At 37.4% G+C, this 18,257-nt stretch overlaps 1 pseudogene; it reads right to left on the bottom strand.

Moving 5' to 3' along the window:
- Positions 1 to 13,717: 13,717 nt before the first annotated feature.
- LOC136124987 (sodium/potassium-transporting ATPase subunit alpha-1 pseudogene) overlaps positions 13,718 to 18,257 on the bottom strand; it is a 67,207-nt pseudogene continuing 62,667 nt past the window's right edge.

Raw genomic sequence — 18,257 nt, 5'->3', positions numbered from 1 at the left:
ATGGTTTAATTCTCATTCTCAAGGAATGAATTTAAACAAAATTCAAATGAAAGGGTAATTAGTTCTTAATGGGCCTTTATCAGTTAGTTTCTGCCGTGTAACAAATCATCCCCCAAATTTATAAAATCATCCCACGTTGCACCTGTATCACGGCTCCTCATTCCTCTCTCCCTTTCCACTCTTCTCCCACCCCAAGTACATCTCAATGTGTCTTTTTCCAGGCTCTAATTCCAAATGTAGCTATGCCCCTACATTTTCTTAGATAAAAACCATCATAATTTTCAGCACAAAGGATCTTCAGTTTAACAAGTTCCACTCTTCTGAGACAGCAGTTGTGTGTTTTTAATCCTGTTATTAGATAGAGTTTTTATTATTTTGTAAGCATTGTTCTCTTTTAATAAAAGGAAAATCAGCACTGGCACCAAAGTTGTAGAGCCAAAAAAAAAAAAAAAAAAAGCATTATAACTGGATTTAACATGCTGATATATTCAAAACCATATAAAAATCATGTCCTGAAACCCAAACCATCCTCCTCGCTGATCTTAGTAAATAAAAAGTAAATAGTCCATTCCTAAATGCTCCTCAAAAGGCCTAGCATAAGAGAATGTGAGACTAGTGCCACTCTGAATAACAGCCCTAAAAGATGACCTCTGAGGACTCAGGGGATCCACAAATACACACATCCATGCTTATGAAATTCCTACGAAAATATCAATATTGAGAATATTAAAATTTGAGTTGACTCCCATGACATTTTTTTCAGCTTTTTTGAGATATAACTAGTATACAAAAACTTGCACATAATTAATGTATCTAATCTGGTGAGTTTGGACATATGTATATACTCTTATTAACATCACCACAATCCAGGTAATAAACATGCCCACCACCTCCAAATGTTTCCTTGTATCCCTATGGGGTTTTGTTTGTTTTATTTTATTTATGTGTGTGTGATAAGAACACAACATGAGATCTACCTGCTTAACATATTTTTAAGAACACAATACCTTATTGCTAACTATAGGCACTATGTATGGAAAACAGTATGGGGATTCCTCAGAAAATTAAAAATAAAACTACCATATGATCCAGCAATCCCAATTCTGGGTGTATATCCAAAAGAATTGAAATCAGGATCTCCAAGAGATATCCGTACTCCCATGTTCATTGCAGCATTATTCACAATAGCCAAGACATGAAAGCAACTTAAATGTCCATCAACAGACAAATGATAAAGAAGATGTGGTACATACAGACAATGGAATATTATTCAGCCTTGAAACAAAGAAGGAAATTCTGCCATTTGTGACAATAGGGATGAACCTGGAAGATATAATGCTAAGTGAAATAAGTCAGTCACAGAAGGACAAACACTGCATGATTCCTCTTATATGGGGTACCTAAAATAGTCAAAGATATAGAAGTAGACAAAAGAATAGTGGTTACCAGGGGATAGGGGAAAGGGGAACTTGGTGTTCAATGGCTATAAAGTTACAGTTATACAAGATGAGTACATTTCAGAGATCTGCTCTACGATATTGTCCTATGACACTTTTCATGATCACATCTTCACTACTGGCTTTGACATATTAACTGACCCCTAGAAGGATGATCCAACATTCAATTATTTCCGAATACTTTGTTACAGTATCAGGTAGGTAATAGCTGTATTTCTAAAACAAGCTTAAAGTAAATGGCATTTAACTGATTACTTAAGCTGATCGGGTAAATTTACTAGGCAATGAAACCTGCATTAATCTTTTCTAAATTTTTATTTTGTAAAAACTCTGAGACATCCAGCAATCAATAAAAGTAGAATCAATTATCTTTTTATCTCCTTGTATGTTCAGGAAATGAATCAGCAGCTCCAGCAGTGAGGGGCTGCTCAGTTTTATTATGAATCATGATGCAGGCAGTAAAATATCTGAGAGATGTGGGGAGTTCAGCTGCTAAAGTCTCATTTAAAATGGAGCAGATGGGGACTTCCCCGGGGGTCCAGTGGTAAACAGTCTGCCTTACAATGTAAGGGATGCGGGTTCGATCCCTTGGGGCAACAAAGCCTGTACCCCACAACTACTGAGCTCATGCACCTCAATGAGAGAGCCCATGTGCTTCAAACTACAGAGCCCATTCACTCTGGAGCACAGCACCACAACTAGAGAGAGAAAACCCTGCATGTCACAGCTAAAGAGAAGCCCGCGAGCCAAAACAAAGAGCTCACACACCACAATGAAAAAGATACCGCATGCCTCCACAAAGATCCTGAGTGCCACAACTAAGACCCGCCACAGCCAAAATAAATAAATAAACAATAAAATAAATAACATTATAAAAAAGAAAATATAAAGATAAAATTTTAAAAATTAAATGGAGCAGACAAACAATCATGGCAATTAGTATTTGTGAAATATCTTATCTTTCTCAGGCATTTTCACAACCACTACCATATTTAAATCATCACAGAACACCTGAGACAGGTATTTCCATCTTGAAGATTTCAAGGTACAAAAAGATTAAATGGAGACTCTGGGAGGGCTTACACCAAGAAGTACTTCCCAGAAATTCTGCTACCAGTGTCGTTGTCCCCACGGTGAGCCACAGCCAACCCTGCCTCTGCAGGAGACACTCCAACACTAGCAGCCGTGTTGCTGACAGGGCCATGGCACTGCAGCCAGTGTCATGCCTGGGCCTCTGAGGTGTGAAACACGAGTTCAGGACATTGGTCCACCACAGACCTCCCGGACCCACATAATATCAATTGGTGAGAGCTTTCCCAGAGATTTCCATCTCAACGCTAAGACCCAGCTCTACTCAACAATGAGCAAGCTACAGTGCTGGATACCCTATGCCAAACAATTACCAAGACAGGAACACAACCACACCCCTTAGCAGAGAGGCTGCCTAAAATCATAATAAGTTCACAGACACCTCAAAACACACCACCGGATGCAGTCCTGCCCACCAGAAAGACAAGATACAGCCTCATCCAGCAGAACACAGGCACCAGTCCCCTCCACCAGGAAGCCTACACAACCCACTGAACCAACCTTACCCACTGGGGGCAGACACCAAAAACAATGGGAACTATGAAGCTGCAGCCTGCAAAAAGGAGACCCCAAACACAGTAAGTTATGCAAAATGAGAAGACAGAGAAACACACAGCAGATGAAGGAGCAAGGTAAAAACCCATCAGACCAAACAAATGAAGAGGAAATAGGCAGTCTACCTGAAAAAGAATTCAGAGTAATGATAGTAAAGATCCAAAATCTTGGAAATAGGATGGAGAAAATAAAAGAAACGTTTAACAAGGACCTAGAAGAACTAAAGAGCAAACGAACAATGATGAACAACACAATAAATGAAATTAAAAATTCCCTAGAAGGAATCAATAGAAGAATAACTGAGGCAGAAGAATGGATAAGTGACCTGGAAGATAAAATAGTGGAAATAACTACTGCAGAGCAGAATAAAGAAAAAAGAATGAAAAGAAATGAGGACAGTCTCAGAGACCTCTGGGACAACATTAAATGCTCCAACATTCGAATTATAGGGGTCCCAGAAGAAGAAGAGAAAGAGAAAGGGACTGAGAAAATATTTGAAGAGATTATAGTTGAAAACTTCCCTAATATGGGAAGGGAAATAGTTAATCGAGTCCAGGAAACACAGAGAGTCCCATACAGGATAAATCCAAGGAGAAACACACCAAGACACATATTAACCAAACTATCAAAATTTTAATTCAAAGAAAAAATATTAAGAGCAGCAAGGGAAAAGCAACAAATAATATACAATGGAATCCCCATAAGATTAAGAGCTGATCTTTCAGAGAAACTAAGCAAGCCAGAAGGGAGTAGCAGGACATATTTAAAGTGAGGAAAGGGAAACACCTACAAACAAGATTACTCTACCCAGCAAGGATCTCATTCAGATTTGACAGAGATATTAAAACATTTACAGACAAGCAAAAGCTAAGAGAATTCAGTACCACCAAACCATCTTTACAACAAATGCTAAAGAACTTCTTTAGGCAGAAATACAACAGAAGGAAAAGAACTACAATAACAAACCCAAAACAGTTAAGAAAATGGTAATAGGAACATACATATTGATAACTACCTTAAATGTAAATGGATTAAATGCTCCAACCAAAAGACATAGACTGACTGAAAAACAAGACCTGTATATATGCTGTCTACAAGAGAACCACTTCAGACTAAGGACACATACATACTGAAAGCTAGGAGACGGAAAAAGATATTCCATGCACATGGAAATCAAAAGAAAGCTAGAGTAGCAATTCTCATATCAGACAAAATAGACTTCAAAATAAAGACAGTTACAAGAGACGAAAAAAGAAACTACACAATGATCAAGGGATCAATCCAAGAAGAAGATATAACAATTGTAAATATTTATGCACCCAACATAGGAGCACCTCAATACATAAGGCAAATTCTAACAGGCATAAAAGGGGAAATCGACAGTAACACAATCATAGTAGGGGACTTTAATACCCCACTTTCACCAATGGACTGATCATCCAAAGTGAAAATAAATAAGGAAATACAAGCTTTAAATGATACATTAAACAAGATGGACTTAATTGATATTTATAGGACATTCCATCCAAAAACAGCAGATTACACTTTCTTCTCATGTGCTCATGGAATATTTTCCAGGATAGATCATATCTTGGGTCACAAATCAAGCCTTGGTAAATTTAAGAAAATTGAAATCATATAAAGTATCTTTTCTGACCACTACACTATGAGACTAGATATCGATTACAGGAAGAAATCTGTAAAAAATACAAACACATGGAGGCTAAACAATACATTACTAAATAAGCAAGAGATCTCTAAACAACTCAAAGAGGAAATCAAAAAAAACTAGAAACAAATGACAATGAAAACACAATGACCCAAATCCAATGGGATGGAGCAAAAGCAGTTCGAAGAGGGAAATTTATAGCAATACAATCCTATCTCAAGAAACAAGAAACATCTCAAATAAAGAACCTAACCTTACACCTAAAGCAATTAGAGGAAGAACAACAAAAATCCCCAAAGTTAGAAGATGGAAAGAAATCATAAAGATCAGATCAGAAATAAATGAAAAAGAATTGAAGGAAACAATAGCAAAGACCAATAAAACTAAAAGCTAGTTCCTTGAGAAGATAAACAAAATTGATAAACCATTAGCCAGACTCATCACAAAAGAAGAGGACAAGACTCAAATCAATAGAATTAGAAATGAAACAGGAGAATAACAAGTGACACTGTAGAAACACAAAGGATCATGAGAGATTACTACAAGCAATAGTGATGAAAGAAATTAAAGATGATACAAACAGATGGAGAGATATACCATGTTCTTGGATTGGAAGAATCAGCATTGTGAAAATGACTATACTACCCAAAGCAATCTACAGATTCAGTGCAATCCCTATCAAACTACCACTGGCATTTTTCACAGAACTAGGACAAAAAATTTCACAATTTGTATGGAAACACGAAAGACCCCGAATAGCCAAAGCAATCTTGAGAAAGAAAAATGGAGCTGGAGGAATCAGGCTCCCTGACTTCAGACAATACTACAAACCTACAGTAATCAAGACAGTATGGTACTGGCACAAAAACAGAAATATAGATCAATGGAACAGGATAGAAAACCCAGAGATAAACCCATGCACATATGCTCACCTTCTCTTTGATAAAAGAGGCAAGACTATATAGTGGAGAAAAGACAGCTTCTTCAAAAAGTGGTGCTGGGAAAATTGGACAGCTACAATTAAAGGAATGAAATTAGAACACTCCCTAACACCATACACAAAAATAAACTCAAAATGCATTAAAGACCTAAATATAAGGCCAGAAACTATCAAACTCTTAGAGGAAAACATAGGCAGAACACTCTATGACATAAATCACAGCAAGATCCTTTTCGACCCATCTCCTAGAGAAATGGAAATAATAACAAAAAGAAACAAATGGGACCTAATGAAACTTAAAAGCTTTTGCACAGCAAAGGAAACCATAAACAAGGCCAAAGACAACCCTCAGAGTGGGAGAAAATATTTGTAAACGAAGCAACTGACAAAGGATTAATCTCCAAAACATGCAAGTAGTTCATGCAGCTCAATATCAAAAAACAAACAACCCAATCCAAAAATGGGCAGAAGACCTAAATAGACATTTCTCCAAAGAAGATATACAGACTGCCAACAAACGCATGAAAGGATGCTCAACTGATTCATCCTTTGATTACTAATCATTAGAGAAATGCGAATCAAAAGTACAATGAGGTATCACCTAACACTGGTTAGAAAGGCCTTGATCAAAAAATCTACAAACAATAAATGCTGGAGAGGGTGTGGAGAAAAGGGAACCCTCTTGCACTGTTGGTGGGAATGTAAATTGATACAACCACTATGGAGGACAGTATGGAGTTTCCTTAAACTAAAAATAGAACTACCATATGTCCCAGCAATCCCACCACTGGGCACATACCCTGAGAAAACCATAATTCAAAAGGAATCATGTACCACAATGTTCACTGCAGCTCTATTTACAATAGCCAGGACGTGGAAGCAACCTAATTGTCCATTGACAGATGAATGGATAAAGAAGATGTGGCACATATATATAATGGAATATTATTCAGCCATAAAAAGAAACGAAATTGAGTTATTTGTAGTGAGGTGGATGGACCTAGAGACTGTCATGCATAGTGAAGTTAAGTCAGAAATAGAAAAACAAATACCGTATGCTAACACATATATATGGAATCAAAAAAAAAAAAAAGATGGTGCTGAAAAACCTAGGCACAGGACAGGAATAAAGACGAAAACGTAGAGAATGGACTTGAGGACATGGGGAGGGAGAAGGGTAAGATGGAACGAAGTGAGAGAGTGGCATTGACATATATACACTACCAAATGTAATATAGATAGCTAGTGGGAAGCAGACGCATAGCTCAGGGAGATCACCTTGGTGCTTTGTGACCACCTAGAGGGGTGGGAGGGAGATGCAAAAGGGAGGCGATATGGGGATATATGTATACGTATAGATGATTCACTTTGTTATATAGCAGACTTTGTTATACTAACACACCATTGTAAAACAAGTATACTCCAGTAAAGATGTTTAAAAAAAAGATTAAATGACTTTATAAAAGACACACAGAGATGCCTGGCAGACTCCTGGTTCCACGCTTAAGGTTCTTCCCCATTTTACTGTTTCATGGCAGAATCCATAAAGTTACTATTGCATTTTGTCTCTTCCTAATGAAATATGTTCTCACAAATGGTTATCAGAAATGCAGTCTCCTTGCAAACATTACCTTTCTTGATGGTTTTTAGTTCTTAATCATACAACTTGCCATAATCATATTTGACCAGATATAATTAATTTCCCTAACAAATTAAGAATAATGGGTTTTTATAAATGCTGTTGGGTATTTTAAAATCATAAATTTTAGGCAACTATAACTAAGATTAGCTAATTCTCTGCAATATCAATTATCACAAATACATGAAAGCAATTCTCAGTTACTCAGATCATCATGGTTAATTTTTTAAATCTAAAATTGTTTCTTCCTTTCTCTGAGCACACTTCAGATTACATCACCCTAATCAGGGAGTACAAATGAAAATGAATATTGGCTTAAAAGAAAATATAATTAGGAAAAAAGACATAATTTATATGTCATATATACAAATACCTCTTGCTACTTTATTCCAACTGAGTTAATAATCAAAGTTTGATGGACAGAAATAAACAAGTTATTCAAATAACATATACAAACATACATATATACATAACAAATATATGTGGTGGATACACACACATACACACACACACACACACACACACACACACACACGTAAGTGAGTTCATTCTAAAATTTCCAATGACAACCACAGAGGGTTTATTTTAGTCTTCCCCCTTTCTGCATCTGACAGGGAGAAATCTAGCTCACATTGTCCTCAATATATTTATTTGATGGCCCATTCATAAAATACACAGAAAGTAGTTTACTATAGTTAACCCATAGCACTTCAAACAAAGTTACTAGCTCAATATTTATTTATATCTTCAAAAAAAAATCTTTAGTGTGAGGGCACAGAGTCAAAACACTGAACTCATCAAGTTAAGTTTCCTCTCCATTCAATGTAGCAATGTTATTCATTGAAATACTTTTACACTCAATTTTAGGGGTTCATTTTTATTTTATGGTTATTTTGAGTATGTACAACATTATCACGGTTCCAAGAAGCCAAAATTATCTGATAGGTACACTTAGAAAAGGGTCATCCTCACCACTTCCACTTCATTCCCATTCTCCCCTGTAGGTTGCCAATCATTATTTTCTAGTTAACTTTTTACACAAGTTTTTTGTATAATAGATAAATCTATAACGTTATATTTTCCTTTTTTTCTAAACCACAAGTTTGAGTACTATAGATACTTTTCTGCACTCTGTTTCTTAGAAATCACTTTATATCTGATCATAGAAATCTTCATCATTCTTTTATAGTAGCTGCAAAGTGCTACGTCCTACCACACTACTCTTCTATGTATGGCCATTCAAGATGTTTCAGTATAGTAAATCACAAAAAAGAAATACTGAAACAAATATCCTTGTGCAACTGTAATTTTACATTGTTGGAGATACATCTTTAGGACAAACTCCTAGAAATAGTATTTCTGGGTCAAAATGTAAAATGCATATGTATGTTTCTTAAATATTGTCGTATTTCCCTCCATAAGGATTGTACCAGTTTGCAGTCCTATCAGCGATGTACGAAGGTGCCTAGTTTCCCACATCCTCACCAAAACCTTGGTTAAATTCTTATCTTACACTTCTGAAGGCCAGAAGTCCAAAACTGGCCTTCACGGAGCTTAAATCAAAGGGTAGGGAGGGCTGTGTTCATTCTGGAAGCTCTAGGGGGAAATCCATGTTCTTGCCTTTCTCAGCTTCTAGAGATCTCCTGAATTCCTTGGAGCATGCATGCCCCTCTTCCTCCATCGTAGAGGCCAGCAACGTCACACCTCTCTTCCTTCTTCTGCCCTCACATCTCTCTCTTTATAACTGCAGCCACTTTTTAAAAAATAACTTTTATTGGAGTACAGCTGATTTACAATGCTGTGTTAGTTTCAGGTGTACAGCAAAGTGAATCAATTATACATATATCCACTCTTTTTTAGATTCTTTTCCCATATAGGTTATTTCAGAGTATTGAGTAGAATTCCCTGTGCTATACAGTAGGTCCTTATTAGTTATCTATATTATATATAGTAGTGTGTATATGTCAATCTTAATCTCCCAGTTTATCCCTCTTCCCCCTTTCCCTCCTGGTAACCATAATTTTGTTTTCTACATCTGTGACTCTATTTCTATTTTGTAAATAAGTTTATTTGTATGATTACTTTTTTAGATTCCACATGTAAGCAATATCATATGATATCTATTTATGACTTACTTTACTTAGTATGATAATCTCTAGTAAATCCATGTTCCTGCACATGGCATTGTTTCATTCTTTTTATGGCTGAGCAATATTCCATTGTATATATGTACCACATCTTCTTTATCCACTCCTCTGTCATTTCCATGTCTTGGCTATTGTAAATAGTGAACTGCAGCCACTTTTAAGGACTTGTGATTACAGTGTGCCCACTCAGATAATCCAGGATAACTTCTCCATCTCAAATGTCTTACACTTATCACATCTGCAAAGTCTCTTTTGTCAAGTAAAGTAGAATATTCAGATTCTTGGTGATTAGGGCATGGACACGTTTACAGGCCATTATTTTTCCTACCACATATATTTTATCATTCAGTGTTGAAATTTCTCTTTCAGAGGGTGATTTTGTCTGTGTTTCATCTAAATCCCTCTTTCTCCTTGCTTCCTTCTGATGGAATCTCTTAAGGCCTCCATTACCCACTTGCTACACCCAAAGGCTGGAAGGCTAGCAGCTCTGTTGCAATTTGGAGTTTATTTTTCTCAGAGGTTACTTGAAGTTCATGGTATTCTCTGTCTCCTACTAAAGAAATGCTGAAACCATAAGTCAATGTATGGTTTTATTATACTTCTTGTTGAATTTTATGTTTTGGAGGGATTATGCATAAGAGATTTGGATTCAGTTAGATGCAAAGTTGAAGGTTTTATGACTGTTAAGGTATGAAGGGTATTTCTAAAGCTTCTCTTAGGGGTTTGATACCGTTAATACAAATGCATTTTGAAAATGAGAATACCACCTATTAACTCTGATCACCAAAGATGTCAGTGAAGAATAAAATTCAGAAGCATTTTGAAAAATGCCAGAAATAAACTACTATTGCAGTTTAATGAGAACTAGTAACTCAGGCAATGAGAACTAGTAACTACAATGAGCTACAGGATGATGAACAAACACCCCACTGGAAAACAAGGCTCCTAATTAATTATGTTTGTCATTTAACACCTACTCCCTACAAGCTAGCTTTTATCTGCAGCTGCTATAATCAATAGTGCTTTGTTGCTGGCAAACATTGCTCTCTTATAGCTAGTGAAATAGGAAAATAAATATTTAAAATCTCTCAATATCTGTGTTTGAAAGTCTCACTGCCTATGCTCAGCTCTTTTTATTTGCAAACACATTCTCTCTCATCACTTTACAGATGCTTTCTCCTTTCTAGAAAAAAGGTTTCATTATTTTATCTCTTAAGACCAGAAATGATCAATGGGCCCAGTTTCATTAACCAAATGGACACACTGTATAAAAAATTGAAAGGAATTTTAAACAAGTTGGTTTTGTAATTTTTTTTAAATAAATTTTTTATTTATGTATTTATTTATTTTTATCTTTGGCTGCGTTGGGTCTTCGTTGCAGTGTGCGGGCTTCTCATTGCGGTGGCTTCTCTTGTTGCGGAGCTCGGGCTCTAGGTGCATGGGCTTCAGTAGTTGTGGCACACGGGCTCAGTAGTTGTGCCCGCAGGCTCCAGAGCGCAGGCTCAGTACTTGTGCCGTATGGACTTAGTTGCTCTGAGGCGTGTGGGATCTTCCCAGACCAGGGATCGAATCCATGTCCCCTGCGTTGGCAGGTGGATTCTTAACCACTGCACCACCAGGGAAGTCCCAGTTTTGTAATATCTTTATTAACTGTATTTTTTAAAGCAGTATGTTAAAATCAAATGACACCAAAGGATACACCATGAAAAACAGGTCTCTGTCCAACCTTAAACCCTTAGTTCCTCAGTTCTCAAAAGCAACTCATTTTACTCTTTTCTTATTTATTCTATCTACCTCAATGACATATAGACACATTGCCCTTTACAATACACAAATGAGAGCAAATTATACTATCAAATTTTCATTTTTTTGCTTAACTGTGAACGTTGTGATCTTTTCTTATCACCTGACCAATATACAAATCTGTCTCATATCATTTTTCACAGCTTCATGGTATCACTCGGTATGAATAATACATAATTTATTTAAACACCTCCCTACTAATGAATTTATACAATTAAGTTTTAAATTTGAATTCCTATTGTTATGCACATTTATTTAGAACATTTATTTTCTGCAAGACAAGTGTTTTCATTTCAAAAAGTAATAGTAGGGCTTCCCTGGTGGCGCAGTGGTGGAGAGTCCGCCTGCCGATGCAGGGGACACGGGTTTGTGCCCCGATCCGGGAAGATCCCACAAGCCGCGGAGTGGCTGGGCCCGTGAGCCATGGCCGCTGAGCCTGTGCGTCCGGAGCCTGTGCTCCGCAATGGGAGAGGCCACAACAGTGAGAGGCCCATGTACCGCAAAAAAAAAAAAAAAGTAATAGTAAATACTTAGAGTATAAAATGGAATCTGGTTAGCAAATAAATTATAAAACATAGGAGCAGTTTCCCACATGAAAAGAGCTTAGAAGTTAGCACTCCAATCCTTACAAGAAGCTGAACAAACTGGAGATCACTGGACCCACCAGAGACCAGAGATCTGTCAACTTAAAGAAAAATGTACAACATGGGAGTTGTGAGTTTAAGTTTTATTCAGGGTCTTATAGAGGACTATAGACCAGGAGATGGCCACTCAGTAGCTCTGAGGAACTGCTCCAAAGAGGTAGGGGTGGTAAGGGAAGAGCCAGTATATATTGATATATGAATTTTTTGGCTTGGAAATACATGTAGTCAAGCATACATCTCGGTAAAAGATTATTGCCAATCACAAAGAACAGATATCTCAAGTTAATTATTTTAGTGCTTTTCTGTGTATGGGAAGATGCAAGAATCTGGGGTCGTGGAAATTCTTCTTGAAATATGCATTTTAACTATCTAGGGGGCCACTTTTCCAAAGCCCAGAATGCCTCACCTCTTTTTTCTGTCCTCAATTCCCCTCAGGGCCCACTAGAAGACTGAGATTCAATCATAAAATTGTAGAATGGTTCCCCTGCCCCACAACTTACCACCACATTAATGGGAACCCAATATAATAATAGTAGATGACAGCTGAAAAGCTGCAAAGCACATACTCTATTTAAAGAAGAGTGCTTCAGGATACACAAAGAAAAACAAGGGAAAATAAGAAACAAAAGACTTGGAAGAACTCGGAACCTCTAGCACCTATACCTACAGCAAACTTTAAACACAGCCCAACTCCTAGGCAGATTAACACAAAACCTCAGACTAAAGGATTATTTATCTCAGTTCCCAATACCCAATGTCTGGCTTCCAAGAAAAGAAGTATAAGACATGCTAAAGAAATTGAATCAATAATTGAAACCGAGCAAGACTCTATGGGGCCCAGTGGGTACAAAAGCCTTTTTGCATTCCCCAGTTCTCGTAGAAAAAGGCTTTATGCTTCTAGGTTTTCCTTGAGTTCCAAAGAGCAAGCTCAAGCAGTTACTAATTAGGGAAATGAGGGAATGCAGGAACAAAGGAAAAGCAGTCACACAAGAAAAGTAATGATAGCTTAAGCAATAGTTCAGGGACAAAACAGAGTCCTAGTTCCTCCTCAAGGGATCTACATAACAATCTGACACATATCTTTAGGTTGCTCTGCAGAAAATAAGACCCCCCACCCAAGTGGAGGATGGTGACTACAGGCTGACCACAAGCACGTAGACCTTAGACTGGCTGGAACCAGAAGGCTGATGATGAAGATTCTTGAAACATTACGCTGTCACTTCACCACCAACTAATTAGAAGAAAGTCCACTATCTGATCACACACCTTGGAACCCTCACCACAATGTTGCCTTTTAAAACCCTTCCCTGAAAGCCTCAGGGAGTTTGGGTCTTTTGGCACTAGCTGACTGTTCTCCTTGCTTGGCAACCCTGCAATAAATGTTATACTTTCCTTTACCACAACCCAGTGTCAGCAAATAGGCTTTGCTGTGCATCAGGCAGGGAGATCCTAGTTTTCCTCTCTACAAAAACAAAAAGGCACAGAATAACCTTCCCTGCTGTGATTTCCATAGATGGATGCTTCTCTGGGAACCCTTTCCCCACCTCCACCCACACACCCGCCCCATACAGCTACATGTTTCATTTCAGAATATCTTGCTTCCTCCACATGTTTCAGTGCTTTCCTACCACTATAGAATTATGAACTCCAAGAATAAAGTACACAAAAAGGGGGGTGGATAATGGGAGCAGACTGTGTGACATGGTGCTCCACAGTGTGCAACATGGGGTCTAGTAGTAGGTTTCCTTCTCCACCAGCCACCAGGGCATCAGCATCACCTGATGATGACTTTTCCGACTTTGTCATATAGGAAGATGAGGAGAGAATAGGAGAAGACACTGAGCCACAAGGTAGGTTTGAGAGGATACATCCTCAAGGCAACACCCACTCCAGGGCAGTAGAAAAGGAAAGCAGCAAGGGCCATCTCTCCAAAGAGGCCAAATCCCCTCCTGGAAGACTGAATTCCTCCTGGTCTTGCAGATGACCAAGTTGGCCCACTGTGCCACCAAGATACTGACAAGGCTGTGTGGCAGGTAAAAGCCAAGATTTTCCTCTGCTTGTAGGTCCACTGCGTTCCGCAGCTGTCCTCAACATCATTGATCCAGTGGTCATCTCAGTCCCCTCAGACCCAGCAGGTGAATTGGGAGGAAGCTCTTCTCAGCCTAGGATCACAAAGTAAGTGAAGAAGCCCCCCAGGGCCTGGATCATACCAATCTGTCCATAGGCCATGCTGATCAGCTGCTTTTTCACATGTTTGTCCATTTTGGGGTTTTCGAGCTGTCTCTTCACGATGTCACTCTGAGCTAGCTCATAAGCCAGAGAGGTGGCTGGAACCATGTCCATGCCCTAGTTAATGCAGAGGATGGTGATGGTCCTCAGGGGTAGTGGGATGTTTGTAATAATGAATATCAGGAAGGGGGTGTTCCAGATAATAAATATCTGGAATGTTCTGGTTATAGTGTAGGCAACAGATTTCTTCAAGTTATCAAAGATTAGACGACCTTCCTCTACTCCAGTCACAATTGAGGCAAAATTCTCATCCAAGGAGAATCATGTCAGTAGCTTACATAGACACTTCTGAGCCTGCAATTCCCATAGTAACCCCAGTGTCCACCTTCTTCAAAGCTGAGTCATTGACACCGTCACCAGTTACAGCCATGATAGTGCCCTCTCTCTGGCAGTCTTCCTGAACAATCAGCTTCTGTTGAGGAGAGGACCTGGGAAACACAATCTCAGTATGGTACTTCAAAATGTCATCCAGCTGCTGGAAAGTCGAGTCCTTCAGATCACTTCCGTGTACCATGCAGGCACTGGCATTTCTTGGGTTCACCTGGCTCACCGGGATGATGAGGTAGGCAGAAATGTCTTCTATGGTTTCCTTGTCTTCTGAGAGGATGCCCACACCTTCGGCAATGGTTTTGGCTGTGACTGGATGGTCTTTGGTAACAAATTCATAATCTTTCAAAATAAGAAAAGAAGCACTGACTGAGATGGTTGCACTGGATTATGCTACACACCCCAAACTGAATAAATGCCGAGGAAACACGCATAAGCAGAGCATAGTCAAAATGCTGAAAAACAAAGAAATAATGAATTCTTTAAAAAGTTGGAGAAAGGGATATATTATGCACATGGGAACACAAATTCAAAAGGCCATGGACTTCTCATCAGAAACTAAATGGGCATGTAGTATTATTTCAATATGGATTTGATTTGCATTTCCTACTGATTGGTGGTATTGAGCATATAGCTCTGAGTGGATTACCTATTCATATATCTTCTTTTATAAATTCTGTGAATCTTTTTCCCATTTTTATTGAGTTTATTGTCTTATCTTTGAGAATGAAGAGTTCTATATATCTTCTGGATACAAGTCCTTTGCTAGATACTATGTATTATTAGAATAGTTTCTCCAAGTCTGTGATTTGTTTTATCATTTAACTGTGTCTTTGTAAGAGAAGTTTATAGTTTTTGTGATGTCAAATTTATTAATTCCCTTTCCTGGTTTAGACCTATTTTGTTCTATCTAAATATTTGCCCGTCCCAATGTTGTAAAGATTTTCTCTTATTTCTTCTGGAAAAAAACTATAGTTTAGTTTTTATGATACATTATAATATTTAGGCTTATAATCCATTTTAAGTAGTTTTATGTGGCATGAGGAAATGGTCAAGGTTCATTTTGGTTCATCATCATTTTTTGAAAAAACTCTACTTTCCCCACTAAATTACCTTGGCTCTTTTGTCAAAAGGCTATTGGCCATATTTTGAGGCTTTGTTTCTAGGTTCTCTCTTATGTGTCTTTATTGATCTATATGTCAATCCTTATGCCAATACCAGTATCAAAATTTCTTTAGATTTATACTAAGCCTCGAAATTAATTAGTGAAATCCTCCAATGTTGTTCTTTTTCAGAATTTTACTGGCTATTCTAGCTCCTTTGAATATTCATCTAGGTTTTATATTCAGCTTTCAGCTTCCCAATTTCTATAAAAATAAATAAATAATAAATTTAAGAAGACTGCAGAGGTTTTGATTGGGATTACATTAAAATTACAGATCAATCTGGGGAGAACCACAATCTTAATAATATTGAGTCTCCCAGTTCACAAACATGGTTTCTCTCTCCATTTATTTACATCTTTTTAAAATTTCTCTTGGCAATATTTTGAAATTTTCATTATCAAGTCTTGTACAAATTTTATTGAATTTATCTATAACTAGCTCATGACTTGTATGCTATTAACAGTATTTTTATTTTCCAGTAGTTTATATCATATATAGAATAAAATTTTTATATTGAGTTCTTTACTCACTCACTCGTGAGTTCTAGTATCTGCGTTTGTAGCTGCCTTAAAATTTTCATCATACATATTTATGGCATCTTCCTTTAGATCCTTGAACATATAGGGTATATTAATGACAGGGTTTTTGTTAATGTCCTTGTCTTCTTATTCCATCATCTCCATCAATTCTTGGCATGTTTCTCTTTACTTATTTTTCTCCGGGTTACAGGTCATATTTTCCTCTTCACATGACCAGCAAAAATTTTTATTGGATACTGAATGCTATGAACTTTATATTATTAAATGCTAGATTTTATTGTATTCACATAGAAGGTAGTTAGATTATTTGGAGATTAGGTTTATCCTTCCAAGGTTTATTTTTAAACCTATTCAGAGTGGGTCTAGAATACTCCTGAGGTTAAAGTAACCATTTTAATGTGTTCTATGGTCTCTGCCCAATGCCCTATGTATTTAATGAGGTCTTCCCACTTTAGTTGGAACAACCAGAGTGTTCCCTATACCTATACAAGCTCTGGGCATTGTTCACCTTAAAGATTTCCAGTAATTGCTCTTTCTTCACAAGTTGTTCTTGTCTAGCTCTTTCAGGTTTTACCCTACACATGTGCAGAGTTCTCATCCAAAGATGCATGAAAACAATTATCCACATTTCTGGAGTTCTTTCAATGTATTTCTTCCTCATCTTGGGTCTTTTCCTCAGAAATTCCAGACTCTGTCCTCCCTGAACTTTGCTCTCTGTCATTTCTCTTGTTACAGGAGATTGCTAGGGTCTATCAGAGGTTCATCGCCCTGGCCTGCAGTCCAGAAATATCTTCAAAATTTTTTTTACGTATTTTTTCCTTGTAATGGTAGGGTTCATCTCATTTGTTTCCCTCCTTTCCCTTTTCTCAGAGATTGTAATCCTGTCCTGTCTGTTCTCTTATGTATAAAAGCAGATGCTTTTATAGTAACTCTAATTTACAGATGTTCACAACAGGAGATCAGTTCTGTAACAGTTTGCTCTCTTATGCTAGCTTTTACTGACTTTGGTCAACCTCTTGTTTTTACTAGATTTGATTATATCCATCTTTAATATATTGAAATGACACAATATTTCTACCTTTCTCAAGGTATTTAGGAATGATTAAAGACACTGAAATTAGAATCATGGCAGATTTTTAAAAGGGTACTTTCCCTGAGTGAATAATTTTTAGCTTAAAAAAGTCATAGTCTGATACTTTACACAGTCTTAATGTTTATTTTATCTGAGAATGTTAGATTCTTAGGCATTACAGGTAATTTCCTTCTCCTCTCACACCCACACTCTGGGTTTAATGCCTAACTTCTATAAGATGCTTTGCATTTTCTACTTTCTCTATGGTATTCCTTTACCTACATTCTGCCCCCATGCAGCCATGTAATCTAGTGATGGGTTTATAAGTATCTTGAGAACCATTAGCATCCTCCACCTATTAGAAGATTATAGAAAAACCATCCATGAAGAATACTTATCCCAGAAATTGTTTGGTTTATCTTTTGATATGGGGAGTTGAGCTGTTTTCCTTCCATATACCAGGAACTGAAGATACAATTATAAGCAAAAATAGGGTCCTTGCTTTTGTGGAAATTATACTCTAATGTAAAAAATGCATTAATTATCATACAAATAAATGTATATTTGGAAGCAGTTACAATTGTTATAAGGAGAAGGAAAAGTGTACTATGAGACATTAAAACAGGAAACCCAGTCCAGTTTAGGGAACTCAGGGAAACCTCAGTGAAATAACCACTGACATGAAATCTAAGGCTTGAGTAGGAATTACATACATAGACAAAGGTAATGGTAGGGAGATGGGGTGAGAGAGTTGTTCAGGTAAAGGGAATACCGTATCGAGGGCCTAGGTTAGAAGGAGCATGGCACATTTAAACAATATGAAGAAGGCCAGTATCGCTGACACTGGACCATGAGGTTATGCTGGTGAAATAGGCAGGAACCTGGCAGTTTATGTTAAAGATATTAGTCCTTACCTTAAAA

Source organism: Phocoena phocoena, chromosome 6, assembly GCF_963924675.1.
Source record: "Phocoena phocoena chromosome 6, mPhoPho1.1, whole genome shotgun sequence".
In the NCBI taxonomy this organism is placed as follows: domain Eukaryota; kingdom Metazoa; phylum Chordata; class Mammalia; order Artiodactyla; family Phocoenidae; genus Phocoena; species Phocoena phocoena.
The sequence above is the reverse complement of the archived record's forward strand: the minus strand, read 5'-3'. Positions and strand labels throughout refer to the sequence as shown.